We start from the raw sequence: 17,370 nt of genomic DNA on the forward strand, positions 1-17,370 counted from the left end.
TACTAAAGTGCCTACTAAAGTACCTACTAAAGTGCCTCCTACTAAAGAGCCTACTACTAAGCCTACTAAAGAACCTATAACTCTAGGTAACAACCTAGAATTGCCTGTCGACGACATTCTTAATAACATTGTTAATCGTCGATATAGCTAACTAGCCTTTAGTCCTTAACTAGTAGGGAGACTTTAAGAAGCTACTTAAAACAGGCTTACTACTTTACGCTAAGAACAATAGTTAAAGGATAACCTTCTTAAGCTTCGCCGCCTTTAGGAAGCCCCGATAACTAAACTAATAGTAGGGCCTTCCTTACTAACTATTTAAAAGAAGGATGCTAAACTTAAGGATTGTACCGTATTCGATAGCTCTAGTCGAAAACAATATAACGACTATATTCGTAACTATAAGCTTAACTAGCGCAATACACCGAGAGCGCTACTAGATAACTATTCCTTAGTCGTCTATGCTATATAGTACATCGATAGAGACCTAAAACGTACCTAGGATAACTATTTCGACTCCCTCGACGACTAGACCGCTATTTAGTAGCAGACCTACAAAACTATTATGCTAGATACCCTTAGAAACCCTATACTAAGGCAATAATATGCTTAGGACCTATATCTTCGAGCTAAATAGAAGACTAATTAATCGGCCCGCTCGTTTAAGGCCTATTTAAAAACCCTTAAAGACGACCTTCCGCCTAAGACTAATTCTATATAGATCTCCGAGATACGCCTAAAACTTAGATAGGAACTTATCCTCGAATTAGACCGTCGCCGTATATTCGAATAAGCTAACCTAATACGCATTTAATTTATAGTCGAAGTGGAAACAGCCGAACGAGCTATCTAGCTCTAATAACGACTAGAATCGAGGATCCGGCTAGCTAGTACTAACCGCGGCAATCGTAGTAGCCGCGGAGGAAACTAAGGTTCCTACTATAATAACAATACTAACAATAGGAATAGTAACAATAACCGTAGAAGAGGCCGTAGCCGCCGGCTATATAGAGGAGGCCGCGATAGGGGCCGTAGAAGGGGCTCGTATCCCTATAATGCTAACCGCTCGGCTAACAACAGCAATAATAGCTATAGCAGCCTACTAACCGGATTGAAGTGCTTTAACTGTAACAGCACTAGCTATCTACTAGGCTAATGCGACAAACCTAAGGACTAGGCCCGAATTGACCGTACTTCCGCTAAGTATAGGAAACACCTTTTAGTAGCTAATGCTATCCCTATAGGCTACCCTTCGAAAAAAGAGTAAGCGCCGTACTAACTGTTAGCCTTATACGGCGTAAGACTATCGACATTGTACTAGCTATTATACGTACCTGTCTCGTATCGGACTCGTATAGCAACAATTATAGAGCTAAGGTTATACTAGACCCGGGAAATTCAGTTAGTGCCCTTATCAACTATCGCCTAGCTAAGTAATTAGACCTCCGACAATTGCCTAGAACTAACCTGCTAACCCTTGCTTAGTTTAATAACGCTCGGCACTTAACTTATAGAGCCTACTATGTCTATATAGTACTAAGAGATAACCTCGGCAACGAGCGCATTCTAGACTTTACTACCTACGCAGTAGATATAGATAACCTCCTATCTAATATTGTTATTAGCAACCCTATTCTCAAGTACTACGCTATAGCTATAGACCTAGGCAGCTAATAGTAGCGATTTAGGATCGCTAGGAAAGAGGATATTAAGTATATTAATGTTAGCGAGTGCCCTAACGATATTAGGGTCCTGTTTATTAGTAACTTAATACCCGCCTTAGCTAATTTAACTGCCGACCTACTTAGTAGTAATAACGATGAACCTGTGCCCCCTAATAGTATAGACCCTAATTAGCTTGCTCGTATACTAGAGCCTATTCGAGAGACCTATATTAATATGTTCTAACACTACTTAGTATCGACATTGCCTATGTTTAAAGAGACGGATTATAAGATTAATATTATAGAGGGTAAAGAGGTCCCTTTTAGACCCCTCTATAACCTTAGTAAACGAGAGCTTGCTATATTGCGTAAGTACCTAGAGGAAAACCTAGCTAATAGTCGAATTCGGTATAGTAACAGCCCTGCTAGTGCACCTATCCTGTTCGTACTAAAGAAGGATAGTAGCCTACGCCTATATGTCGACTATCGTAGGCTTAATGCTGTTACTATTAAAGATCGCTGTCTACTCCCTCTTATTAATAAAACCCTCGATCGCCTTTCTAGGGCTTACTACTATACTATACTAGATATTAAGGATGCGTACTATCGTATCCGCATTCGTAAGGGTAACGAATAGAAAACAGCCTTCTGTACTCGCTATAGCTATTTCGAGTACTTAGTTATACTATTTAGGCTAGCTAATGCCCCTGCTATATTCTAGTCCTATATTAATCGGGCCCTATTAGGCCTATTAGACTATCTCTATATAGTTTACCTAGATAACATCCTAGTTTATACACATTTACCTAATATTATAGAACACTAGGCCGTAGTGCGTAAGGTCCTCGACCGCCTATAAGCCTATAGACTGTATTACAAACCTTCTAAATGCACCTTTGCTACTAAAGAGGTATTATTCCTTAGCTTCCTTATTTCAACCGAGGGTATTAAGGCTAATCCTAATCGGATTAAAACTATTACTAAATGGCCTATTCCTACGTCAATTAAGGAACTATAGTCGTTCCTCGGCTTCGCTAATTTCTATCGTCGCTTTATTAAGGGCTATTTACGGTATATAATACCCCTAACTAAGCTTACTAAAACTAAGGCTAACCTAACTAGAGAGTTCAAATAGACTAATAGAGCACAAGCCGCTTTTAACGGTCTAAAGCAACGCTTTACTAATGTCCCCTTATTATACTATTTCGTACTAAGTAAGCAGATCCGAATTAAGACTAACGCTTTATAGTTCGCTATATCGGCTATTATATTATAGCAATTAGATAATAACTATTACTAGTACCCGATTGCCTTCTTTTTACGAAAGATAATCGATATAGAGCGTCGATATAAGACCTACGAGTAAGAGCTCCTAACTATTATCGAGGCCTTTAAGTATTAGCGCTACTATCTCGATAGTGCTTAGTATACAATTTAGGTCTATACGGACTATAACAACCTCCGTAGAATTACGAAGGTTACTAGGGTTATAGGTCGACAGGCTAGATAGGCCGTCTACCTCGCCGGGTTCGATTTTAATGTATTATATCGGCTAGGCGTAAGTAACCCTACTAATAGCCTATCGAGGCGGCCTAACTACGATAGCGAGACTTAGTACATTAATTTATTGTTTCTAACCCTATAGTATAAGATTGCTATAGCCCGTATTGTTAATAAGCAAGCGTAGGATAAGCGGACTTCCGGACCCTGTAGCGGTAATAAATACTATAGCGGAGTTGTCGTTCTTCTAGTACACGTTAAGAAGGACGTAGATCGCTCGAGCTATAATAACTCGATTGAAGATATTGCTATCTATAGCGATAGCACTATAGAAGAGGTTGTAGTAGTTCCGGCTGCTAGTACTATTAGATATATATAATACGTACCTCGTTCGATAGCGAGGGTGCTATTAAATAACCTTATAAATAGGGATAGTCAATCGTTTATAGATAAGCTATTACGTACTTAGTAGAGGGACGCCTTTGCTATCGAGCGCATTAATAAGCTTATAAGTAGACGGGCGACTCGATCTAGTAAGAGTAATAACTAGTCGATCGACGACAAAGGTTACTTAAAGTTTAAGGGCAGATATTATATCCCCGCTAAACAATCGACTGTCTCTAGTCAGACCCTGCTTCTATTATTAGCGGCTTGCCGCCCCGAGCGAAGCGAGGGTCTAAAGCTAAATTGTAGAAAAGTACGGGTTTGACTATTCGCAAAATATAGGTATATTACACAACGCGAAATACATAAATTTGAATAGTGCATTCGATAGAGCATGTAAAGGGAAGATGACCAATATAAATATTATATATATGCGACGTTGTATTGTAGTGTTATATCGTTTCTCCTATAGCCGGTCGTATATAGCTAGCCGCTAAGGTCTACGCCTACAACACATCGGATATCGCTTTTTGTCGTACAACGATGAAACCAATATAAGCTTGTAGCGCGTGCAATTCTGAGTAGGATTAATATAGGCGCCTTTGTCGTATCTCGATGCGTTGTAATAATGTACCCTCCTACCGCCGGTTACTCGAAGCTAGCTCGAAAGGTCGCATGTCGCTTTTTTTAGGATAGATATAAAACACATACTATCAGATAGAGCGGCCAATTCTGAACCAGTCTTATATACGGCTCGGAAGTGTTTGACGTTATAGTGTTAAGATACATCGAATACGCTAAAGCGACTCTGAAAGCTTAAATTCGGCTTTTTAGTAAGGGCATTCTATCTACGGAGATTAGTATTGCACAACGCTAGAGACACATACAATCATATGTATACCTTATCTAGCTCTTAGAAGCCTACGCTATTCATTAATGTCGGTTTCGTAAGTGCGCGGTGTACTATTGTTAGACAATATCGATCGCGACTAGGCGTATATTAAAAGGTTTCGTTAGCAAACAGTCTCGCTCGAAATATGTAGGTGTCCGTCTTGGTCGCGCGTTGGATCGATCTAGAAAGGTGTTTGTAGCAAGCGACTGCTGCAAGACAATGTATAGTAAGTAAGACAGTGCATAAGAAGACGGTGTATAGTCTTTACTAAGGTAGGTCTATCCGATAAAGCATTGACCTCTACTGCTTACTAGCCTATAAAAGAAGCGCCTCTTCCCTTCTAATCTTAGCCTCTATTACCTGCGATACATATATGCGGTATATCTACATTGCTAAGAATCCTGCAACAACTAAGTAACTATAGCAGATCCGATAGATACAGATCCCCTAGGCGCGCCGCTATTATTAGGCCTCGATACCCTCGCTAGTGATCTCTTCGAGGCGCTTCTAGCGTATACCGTCGCTATCTAGGCGCGGAAGACTAAGCTCCGTCGCGACTAGCGCGCGAGGCAGAAGGTAGAAGAAGAAGCCCTTATTCAGGTAGGCCGCAATAAGCAAAGCCTCCGCCTACGCTACGCGCCTATTGTATAGCGGTATATAGAGCCGACCGTCGAAGATGCCCTAGAAAGCGACGAGGAAGAGTCCGATCGTAAGGGTAGTCGTAACGATGTAGTACTAGATAATATCCTTGCTAAGGAGCGCGCACCCTATAGTCCTGATTACAACCCTGCATATAACCGTAAATAGGAGGATAAAGAGTCGGAGGATAAGTCTAATACAGAACAGCTATCTTATAGCAAGAATAGCAAGGCCGCTAGTGCTGCGAAGGGTCCGAAGGCTACTAGATCGACTAAGCAAGACAAGCGTAAGAAGCGTAAGAGCCCGCTTTCCGAGGAAGAGAAGTTTGATATAGTTATAGATATGCTTAATAAGCAATATATGTCGGTTATTAGGCTTGTATCGCTATATCTCTAGCGGTTTAGCAAGCGAGAATATCGACATCGTGCTAATCGGTTTATTAAAAAGGTTATGCTAGGGGAAGGTCTTGTTAGCGCTAAGGTCCTTCGCGTAGAACTAAGGCGATTAGTCGGCTAGAAGTTCTTCGATATCTATAATCTATATAGCGTTATAGAGGGTGAGGAATATCGGCTCGAGGAAATAGACTAGATTATTAAGAATACCGCACCAAGCTAGTACAAGCTGCTTTAGATACTGCTGCCTAACTAGCGATACAGTATAGACAAGATCTTAACTAGCATTAATACTACTAAGGCGGCGGACGCTATCGAAGAAGATACGCCTATCGATGTCGACGAGGATTTGTAGTAGGATATCATTAGTAACAAGTTTGGCCGCATGCGTAAGCGCATTATACTTATTACCTAGGTTATAGCCTAGTCGATTGCCGCCTAGGATGCGGAGTGGTTTAGAAAGCAATTCGGCCTATATCTGTATACAAGCGGTATAAAGGCCCGCGTAGTTAATACTCTTGCTGCACTCGGCATCTATCTAGCATTTCGTACACTGTAACGACTGGCCCGCAAAACGTCTCGTGCCTATCGGAAGTTTATCGCTAAGGTCGTTCGACGTAATCGCTGCTAGGTTCTAGTATATAATAACTTCTATCGCTAGTCGAACCGACGAGGGACTTAAGTAACTAGGTCTAATACCAAGCAGGAGAATATAACAACGTCGCATCTTGCTATCTATCTAGAGATTCCTAAAGAGGGCCTAACTAAGGATATGCTTGACTATAGCAAGGAGCTGAATGTCCGAGCAATCTTCCGCAATATCTCTAGCGATAAGCACAAGAAGCCTATATCCCTTTATAACATCGATTAGGCTCTAGGTTCCGTGTTTCTAGTAATTAAAGAGGTCTTTAAGGGCTTTGACTTTAAGGGCAAGAAGCAGAAGAAACAACCTACTGCGAGAACTCGAAAGAGTAGCCGTTAATCGACCTAAGCAGTATAGGCATAGGTAGAGGCAGAGCAAGCTACCGCTACCGCTGCCGCCGCGGATAGTGGTAGACTGCCTAACCATCTCTTCGTCTATATTTAGGGTAGCAGCCCGGATAAGCGTTTCCTATAGCCGGCTATTGCAGTTAAGGCTAAGGGTAAGACTTAGATCGTCCCTTTCCTAGTATCGTAGTATAACGAAGCACTAATCTAAGAGACATATGAGCTGTATAAGGATATCTTAGAAGATTTCCTTAAGCTCGATCCGGACAATAAAGCCTTTTAGGATAAGCTAATCCTAGTAATTAGTAACTAGATGACTATTGCTCGCAACCGTATAGTTAAGGCCGAGAGTGCTAAGAGTATGCGGGCATACGATAGCAAGGCCTAGTTAGTACTAGTGCTAGCATTCTTCTACATCGAGATGAATACTAGCTATACGCCGCTACGTACTTATTGGGATAAGAACAGCAAGGGCGAGCCGCTCGCCTACAATATCGAGGCAGATAGTATCAACCTTAGTATACCTCGCCTTAGTAAGAGTAAGCTACAGTTCTACCTTAACGCCTAGGTAATAGACAAGTCGTTTAAAACCCGTATATCGGCTGTCTTCTACGTTGAACTGAAGAAGAACTTCTTTATCGATGCTTCTAGAAAGCCTACCGACCCTCGAGCTATCGAGTTCCTTAGAGGAAGACTAGAAGCATCTCTTAGTCTACTAGAAGATAAAGCAGATCCTAACGACCAAGCTACGCGCGTTCGGATTGCTAGTAGCCGCATAGAAATCGTAGAGGCCGTTATTAGGTTTATAAAGCTAGAGTAGTACATTAGGATCGTTCTAGCTATCTACGAAGCCCTCTTTACGCGTAAAGCCTGGATTAGAGAGCTTGATAATGAAGGTAATGCTAAGGACCTAGCATTCACTACTATGGCTCGGATAGTCTAGGAGATTGAAGCCTACTTAATTGTCTATAAGTCGATTCGGAAGATAGACACCGGACACCTACGCCGTATAATCGACTACCTTATCCTAGCCTTTCTCGGTGCCCGCTAATGGAATTATAGACGCGAAATAGTCTACTTCTAATGGTTATTGAGCTATGCATCTCATCCAACTCTATAGAAGGCTATATTAGCCTCTACTGTCGTCGATCTAGGTAATAGTCGCGGGGTAGGTGCAGATGAGATATAAGAAATGCTAAATAAGGAGCTCTAGATGGATATTAAGGCCTATACCAATTCTATATACGACCTCGCTACGACTATAGAATTGGTATCTTAGAACCGTACAGCTACCGTTAACATCCAGAAGATAGTAGAGGCCCTCGGTCTAAAGACAACTTCATACTATACCGAAAAGAAGGCGGCCCTTTAGATCTTCTCGTATACATCGAGATTGGTTGACTAGGGATTAGCAGAGTTTAATCCGTTAGTAGACACCGAGTTAGGTAGGAAGTATAGCCTTTCTAATAACATCCTCGCTGTAGGGGTAGAGGCTATCGCTAGTATCGTTGATGCTTTGAACGAGTCTAACCGCCTTCTCGATATAGGTATTACTCGTACTAGTATCAACGATTAGGCTATCTATGGTATAGACAATATCGATAGCGCTAATGCTAGGGAGCGCGTTAATAGTAGCGCCGATCGTAGGGATGCGGCTATTGTTAGAGAAGAGATAGTAGATGTCGGTAGCTTTACGATAATTAATCTAGTCTAGGTAATAGACCTAACCGGCGGTTAAAGTAATACAGGCAACGGAGTTGGTCCTAGAGTTGGAGGTGCACCTCTAGCGTTGATAATGCCTAGTCGTCTAGACCTATCTATCTACTAGGACCCAAGTATAACTAATAACCAAGCTCTGCTCCGTGCGGTCTATTAGTCGTCTCGTTATAGGCCATTTGATATCCGTAGAGGCTAACCGTTACGCTAAGGAGGCTATAGAGTAAGTAAGTAAGTAGGTAAATAAGCGAGTAAGCGAGTAAGCGAGTTAGAGTAACAATAGCCAACCGATAGCATTATTGAGGCGCATAGTGAATAGAACAATAGCGAAGTGAGCTCGATCTAGTATATATATATCAGACTTCTCGCGGCTTTCTTCTTCCGTTCTCTTTCTTCTTTAGCGATATTACGGATAATTTCCTTAAAGAATAGCCGCGCCTCACGATGCTTAGCAGCATCCTATACTAACAGCTGCACTTCCTCGAGCAGATATTCGAACTGGATTATATCGACTCGATCTCTAAAATAGTTCTAAAGGTCGTCTAGTGTATACGAGTAAGCTAGGTATTCTAGGCGACGAGGTATATCGAAGACTAGATTATAGCGGCTAATAGCGAGTCGTCCTTGTAGGCGCTAATTACGCTAGGTTGTCGGTGTAGATATCTCGCCGAAATTGGTTAGACCGCCGGTAGCGGCGGCGGCGGCAGCAGCGGCATTCGTATCTCGAGCCGCCTTCTTCGCCTTCTGCCTCTGTTTCTTACTAAGGCCGGAGTATTAACCTAGCATAATAGCTAGGTAGAGTAGTTAGATTGTCTACGAAGGTGTATTAGGATTAGATATAGAGGGCGAGTTCTAACAAGCTTATAGGCGCGGCGCGTAACACTAAACACGAAACACGAAACACGAAACACGAAACAAAAGTACGGACCTTAAGTGTAAGTAAACACGACGCCGCGCTGCTCGGAGACACCGGTCTTACGCTATTTGCTTTATCGGCGCTTTACTAGCAATCAAGCTAAGACGTCTGTAGCACGCACGAGATACCGACCGAATAGATACGCCTAGAACGTCCTAGATGTCGAAAGAACGGCTAAAATCGGACATACGACAATAGAGTTGTCGCCGCGACTATCGGACAACAAGGTACCTCGATTACGAAGGACGTAGGCTCTCTCTATGCATAACAAGTTTATGCTGAAGTCGCAGAGTGCTATCGATAAGCTTAGTGTCGTTAGAATAGCGGAAAACGAGGAGATACGGTTAGAATGCTGCTATCTCGAAATCTAGACTAGCTCTCCGCAGAAGCGCAGTATATAACAACTAAGTATCGCGCAACCAAACGGGTAACGGGGATAAAAGGAGGGGACCTTTGCGATGCAGATGATATATTAAGTAAATCGTTAGAGTATATAGTTGCTATCCTATATAGCCGTACGTCGAGACAAACGCGAAGCCTAGTCAAAATCTGCAGTTTTCAGTCCGTATAGCCTACACTTTTACACTTTTCGCAGATGAATTCTAAGTATTATATAATTTGTCCTAGGCGCTAGAACCCCCTTTAGCGAAAGTTGTCGCCATTTGTTATAGTTGTAGAGATATAGAGCTTGTTCTACTATATGCGAAGCCTAAATTCTATAGTTTCTAACAAGTTGTCGTTAGACGCTCCGCTAGAGCCGGTTCTTGGCAGAACCTGAGGCATCCACGGAGCTTCTGAAAGGAGACAGACAATCGATTAGATAAGAGCTTTTAAAGAGGCACTATAATAGTAAGCTCGCTAGTTACTATAGTATAGAGAGGTCGCACGAGTTACTATCGCGTACATACTACTAGCTAAATAGTAAGCGGTATATAAAGGAGTATATACAGACCTATATAGTATACTAGCGAGTTAAAGCACCGAAGCACTTGCCGTTCGGCGAGTTAGCTTCGCTCCCTATTCTAAAGAAGCTATTTGCTAAGCTAATAATAGACTTTATTATAGGCCTTCCTCCTACTAAGCGTAGGGGCAGTAAGGACGTATACGATGCTATCCTTATTATAGTAGATCGATTTACTAAAGGCGCTCGATATATCCCGGCGCGCAAAGATTAGACTGCTATTAATATAGCAGAGGCGCTATAGACTGACATCTTCTATACCTATTAGGGAACCCCTAAGGGGATAGTCTCCGATAGGGGCTCGATATTTATATCGTACTACTAGAGCGAAATATGCCTATAGCTAAGACTAAAGCATCGGCTATTAACAGCCTTCTATCTATAGACTAACGGACAAACAGAGAGGCAGAATGCTACCCTATAGCAGTACCTACGCAGCTATATTAATAAGAACCCTAAGGATTAGGTCAACCTCCTATAGCCTATAGAGTTTGTGTATAACAACAGTATATACTTATTAACTAAGGTTTCGCTATATATAGCTATAATAGGGCAAAACGCTACCCTACTACAAGATCTATTTACCTCGCTCGAGGCCGAGCGTAAGGAAAGGGAAGCGCGTTAAGTACTAGAGATACTAGCGGCAATAGAACGTGTCTAGAAGATGCGAGAAATCTATACTAAGATAGCCGAGAAGTTAACAAAGGCCTAAGAGTACTAAAAGACCTACTACGACAAGTACTATACGCTAATAACCTTTAAACAAGGCGATATAGTTATACTTAGTACGAAGAACCTCCGTATCCGCAAACACCTATTACCTAATAGCAAAACAAGGCCTAAGCTCGTACTAAGATATATTAGCCTATTCCGTATTCGAGAGGCTAAGGGTATATAGGCCTATTAGTTATAGCTTCCTCCTTATTATACTATCTATAACACCTTCTATATCTCCCTCCTTAAACTATACTACTAGCGCGAAGGCGACGAAGCGCCTGCTAAGTTAGAAGAAGTCTTAGCTAATAGCGAAGAACTATAGTCTATAGAACGTATCCTAAACTATCGGACTAGGTAAGGCAAGAAGGAGTACCTCCTAAGATAGTAAGGCTATTTACCTAAATAGGACTTATAGGAAGCCGAAGACTCTTTTAAAGACATAACTAAGTTGTTAGATAAGTATTGGACTAGTATAAAGAACAAGAAGAAGGCTAAGGGCTATAATGTCGCCTAAGAATAATGCTACCCCTAGGGTGCTATTAGCTAACTAATTAGAGACAAGCAATTGTTAGTAACAAAGGACAATAAGACTATACTAGGCGCGCTACGACGCGTTAATTAATTAATCGCATACTCTTTTAAGGGCTCTACCTCTTTACTAATACGCCCTATAAGGCTCTTCTCCTAGTATTTAGGTCCCCCTCTTATTCCTTTATTCTGTTAAGGCCTAAGGCCTAGGCGGTCGATAGAGGCGGCGCGCGCGCGCGTAGGCGAATAGTGTTAGTAATAATAATAGTAACGACGGCGTTACGCTTGTGCTAAAGGGCGACACGGCCGGCGCGGCTATATTAGTAACAGTATTACGGAGTATATTATTAGTCGAAGAAGGAAATCGAAAGCAAGATAAAGTTAGCGCTAAGACGACTAGCGCTGCTATTGTTAACATTACTTACTATTGTCGCTACGCCTATAGATACAACCTTACCTATACTACGAGCCTAAGGCACCCTTAATTAAAACTTTAATTAAAGCCTTAAGCCTATTAAAGGTTTGATTAAAACTTTAAGGCTAAGTTAAAACTTTAACTAAGTTAAAAGATTAAGCGACTAATAAACTAACTAAGGGTAAAACTATAGAGCTAAGCTAGCCAAGGTCGATCTTGCGGATAATAGGTTACTCCTCGATCTTTCCGACCCTTTAAGCGAGGCGAACCTCTACTACTACACTTATAATAGCCTTTACCTATAGAAACTAGAAGAACTAAGTTTTTTGAAAAGATATGATTAGTTAACACTTAAAGGCTGCCAAACCTAACTAATTTAGGCTAGCGAAACTACGACAGTAAATAATAGCCCTCGTAATAATAAGAACAACCCTCGGAACGGACAAACCCTCGGAGCGGACATTTCTAGGTCTATTAGAGTAGACGCAAAGAACTCGTACGATATTACTTAGAACAGAGGCAGTGCTATAATACCTCGTACGTCTACCTATTGCAGTAGGGAAGACGCGCTCGTATTATAATTAGTCGATAGCCCTTAATTCTTATAGATACATATTACTTTATAGTTTATTATATATAGAGATAGCGCAGTTAGAGTTGTACATTGTGTTATTTAGAGGTGAAGTTTAATATAGTTATATAATCGGTAGTTATACGTTCGATTTAGCGCGGACTAAGCGGCTTATTAGACCTACTAAGTTAGCAGCAATAGAGGTTAAGGCTAGAACAAAGACCGGCTACGAGGGCGCGGCCTTTAGAAGGGAAGCGTATATTAGGACTAAAGAGGTTATACGTAATTGGTATATAACCGGGCTCGAGTAAAGCTAGGGTCTCAATGCCTTAGGCAGGGCTTAGCGCTTAGCAGTAGGCTAACTTGCCTACCTTCCTCCCTCTCCTTCTAGCTCCTTATCGAATACTACTCGTACCTACTACTACCCTATCTACCTACTAACATACCCTTCTTACAGTCGATAGCATTCGTAAGAAACTAAACGAGATTTCTATCCTACTAGACGATCGCCGCTATACCGTAAATTACCTTATATATAAGTGTATCGAATAGGAAACGAGTCGTCTTACGTTCGAGTAGTATAAAGGTCGATTTCTTCCTTATCCCGTTCTTTAGAACCTAACCTAGTTTCTCGAATTTAGCGCCTCTCTAAGGCTACGATAAGGAGCCGGATCGTATAGTGCCGCTTATAGTAATACCGAGATGCTTTAGTATAGCGAATAGGACTATATTATTAAACAAATTATCTATATAGACGTAGAAGAAGTATATCTAGAAAGGGAGTTATAATAAGAGTTAAAGGATAGCGACCCTTAGCAGACTTAGCTATACGCTAAGATCGAGTCTATAGGCGTAGTTAGTCGGTTATATACTACTAGGCTCGCTTACGGCGCTTTCCGTATTATTAGCGCCTCTCGAGGTAGGTACGTAGAAGTCGACCTTTATTTTATTAACCTCGTAGACACTACTTAATTTATTATAACTACTATCCCTAGCAAGCTTGTTAAGCCTGTCTCGACGCCTCTTATTACTCTCCTTCGCGCGCTCGGCGATTTTAGCGATTGTAGGCTCTTCGTAGACGACAATATGCCTCTCGAGAACCCTAGTTACTTCAACTTACGAATTCGTCTGTTTCGGCTTCCTAAGAGTGTTGCTTTCGAGGGCTCGAGAATAAGAAGAAATATAGGTATCTACCCTCGTATAGGCAAAGGACATAGTATCTAATTAGTATAGGCTTGCCTCGCATTATTATAATATAGCTAGATCGTCCTATAAAGCGGATTATAGACTCGTCGATCGATAAGTTAGTACTAGGTATAACGACAGTCTTAAACCTCTCTTATAACAGGTCTGCTAATAGCAAGATCTACGCCTACGTAGGCAAACTAGACCCTCTTAGAATAGGACTTCTATACTATAGAGCGGCCTTAATTTGTCGAAAGCGCTACTTACTTATATATTTAGCGATTAAATAGACAGGCTAGTATTTGTCGTCTCTCTAGTAGTCCGATTTATCGTTTATTTAGATTGCGGATATATAGACGATTAGGGCTACGAAGATTATTATATCTTTACGCCCTACTAGTTTCTATAGATGTCCGGATACAAAGATCTACGGTTGCCCTTTACTATCGATCCGTAGATTTCTAAATAAGTCTAGTTTAAACTCTTCTCGAGTCTCTATATACTTATTAGTATACTTAACTAGCCGGTCTATAACCTCGTCGGTCTATAACCTCGTCGGTCTATAATAAGTAGAAGAACTTATACTATACGTTATTAACCTTTAACAAGTCGCCTTATAGGTATAAAGGCAAATTTAACTTCCGCTTGTACTTAGTCCCCTATAGTAGTTTAAAGGGCATCTTATTCTTATCGTCTTCCGCTAGATAATATAGGCCGCCTACCCTATTATTAACGCTAATAGCCTTAATATCGGCCTTATTTCTAGCAATATATAGCTCCTAATCTAACCCTCGAGGCGCCGTAATAGACACCGGTTTAATAACTAGATCCGCTATCGACGAGTATAGGTACTTATTATACTTAATTAGATTAGTAAAGGCCTTATCTACCTACTATAACTACCCTTCGTTATCTTCTTTATCGGCTTCTTCTATATTAGCGATAGTCGCTATAAAGCGGTCTATTTGCTAGTGCTAAATAAGCGTGTTTAACTTTACGGTTTAAACCTTTAGGAGTTAGAATCCTACCTCCGAAGGCGGCGGCACTAGAAGAGGCATAGTTATATGCTAAACGAGTCTAATAGACCCCTTGTTATTTACCTGCAAGGCGCTACACTAATTGCTAAGTATATAGATACTACAGGGTAGAATGCCTATTTAGCCGACGAACGCTCCGAGCGGACGAGTTTTACAAAGGGATACCTGTGCCTCCGTATCTAACTCAGTGGCCTATCCCCTGTAATAACTCGTCCGCTCGGAGCGTTCGTCGGCTACTATCGCTTGTCCGCTCCGGACGCTACCCTCGGTACATTGGACAGAGGGATCTGCATTGTTTTCCATCACATGGAGTGGCTCGTAGCGGTTCCCGCGACACAGTCAGCACTCAGCACGAAATGAAATGACTTCTCAAGACACATCTGTGCCGCTTCCCGCTGCAAAGATCAATTGCCTGCTCACCTCCAATCGCTAGAATATTTTTTGCCCTTCCGCGAGCCTGTTTCTGCATCGCCTGGTACACAACGATTATCAAGTGCAACGGCGCGGCCATGAAAACGACAACCAAGCCACTCTAGGGACCTATCTGTGGTAACTCACAAAGCGAGTCAGATATCTTATCTTTGGCAACCGGGTCCTTGTTGAACCCTTTCCACACGTGTCATGGATGCTGCACTCCGGCGAAACGTGAACTGCCTCGTCTGACAACACTTCAAATTACACGTAGCAAGCTCATCCTACCACCCACTCTCACTCGCTTCTCACTACTGGCCACGTACATGCATCTTGCAACCGTCAATCTCCCATGCCAGTCACCAAGGACTTTGACAAATCATCACGAGTCGACTTCTCCGGCTGACGACGCGGCAATGGATACAACTCCTCAGATGTGCTGCAAGGATGGCTACAGTAAGATGAGCTTCCAATTTCGCCCCTTTCCTTGTTGGGGGGGGAGGGCACGTATGGTTGTTTTGCTAGTCCTATACATCGCTGTGGGGTATCTCCTCTTTAGCGCCCGTCTACCCAGGTTCATCCAATATCACGGTGCTGAAGTGCAGGTGCAGTACGTATAGAGTACTTCTCGAATCGACTGGCCCTTTATCTGCATGCCTGCCCTTGTACCCCTCCCCGCTTGTGGCGATAAGGCTGAACGGTGAGCAAGCAAGCTTGGCATGACAAAGGAAGGGGATCTCGACCGGTGCATCCGATGCTTCATGAATCATGCCTTCCAGTGTGACGACCGGCCGACGACCTCTGAGCGTATGCCGTCGCTTGCGAGCGTGGGCGGAGTTCGCATCAGGCACGGTCGAATAGCGCGAGCGATGATCGTGAAGCACGGTGCAAGCGACGATCCTGCAGAAGAACAGCGGGCGAGCATCATCCTTGCTCATGTCTGCAAGGTATTAATACCAGGTACGCTGCAGCTAGTGATGGAGCTACACATACATGTGTATGGGTACACGCTCTGTAATACACTATGTACGCAGGGGCGGAAAATTTAGCTGGTGTGTACATACAATGAGGAGTTATCGGATACGCTGATATCCTGCCTGCAGCCGGCTAGGCTACTCGATAATCCTCAGATATCCTAGTATCCGGGTGGGGCCGACATATGTATACTGGTGTCCACCAGTGTATTATACAGTGTACAGAGCCTGCATTTACAGAAAGCTGTATTCCAACATCCCTAGCTGCAGCAGACTCGATAGCGCGATGCTTCCTGAGTTCTGAGTCCTGACAGCTCGGTTCCTCTGCCGAAACCTCGCTCGACCCAAAATGGCGAGCTCCTAACCCACAATCGCTGTATGCATTTGTTGCCTAGGAACATGTAGCATTGTAGCTACGTCTAGGCTCATCTACCTCGATAACGTTGTTCGAACTGGACGCCAAACCAGATGTCGAACCTTGAGCCTGATAGCGGGGCATAATTGTCGTTCTTTCCCATGCATTCTATTCTATCGAATGCTCTTTCGCCGAAGCCAAGAGGCCTGATTGGACTCAAATGGCATTTTTCTTGCCTCCATGAGAGCTCGGCACTGGCTTGCTTACGAGTCTCAGGACACTTATCGGTACCTAGTAAGCAATCTACATACAACACAGATCGACAGGTACGCCAAAGCTTCTTACAAGAAAGCTCAATTGACTTCACCTCTTCTGCCGTGCTCTTCTCGCTCACTACTTGAATTTTCAGGGGTCACAGCGACTCTATCATCGATGAAGAACAGGGCCGGCAATCGAAAAGCACAAATGCTATGGAGCAGCCTCACATTTCTCAAGCAAGGACCACTGTACATACAGACAATCTGTCAGAATCGGAACATGGTTGATCGTTCTGCCGATCGTTCTTGACGTCGATCGCCGCCACACAAGGTTTTTCGACAAGAACATGGGTTTACTAATCGCATCGCATCGCATCGCATCGCATCACAGACTACAATCTCGATATTATTTGAATTCTTCCATCTCGATTCCCGTCATGCGGGCGTGAGTTTCAATGACGTCCGTCTATCCGCGATCGCCGACTCGCCGCCAAGCAAGTACTCTCGTCCAGGTACTAGACGAGTGAAGCCGATGTCGAAATTCCCGCGTTTCTTGCCACGATAGAAGACAAGATCCATCGATTCTCCGTCGAGTTAATGCCGTCTGATAGACGACCTGCCAGGCCGGGGATCTGGAGCGCTTTCATCGGCGATTGTCCCGACTCGCTGAACCTTTCCCAGAAGAAGACTTGCTGTGAAACCTGTGAGCTCGCTCCTGATGGGTAAAATGCTATCATCCTGCTGCGAGAACTCTTCCTCGAGAGAAGTCTCAAATCGTTTCTCTAAAGCATCGCCATGAGAGCGCGCCCTAGCAAGCGATCTGAGAGCTTTATGCCAGTGATGCCAACGAGACTGTCGATCATCAATCGGCA

This window comes from Pseudocercospora fijiensis (genome assembly GCF_000340215.1).
Source record: "Pseudocercospora fijiensis CIRAD86 unplaced genomic scaffold MYCFIscaffold_3, whole genome shotgun sequence".
Lineage (NCBI taxonomy): Eukaryota > Fungi > Ascomycota > Dothideomycetes > Mycosphaerellales > Mycosphaerellaceae > Pseudocercospora > Pseudocercospora fijiensis.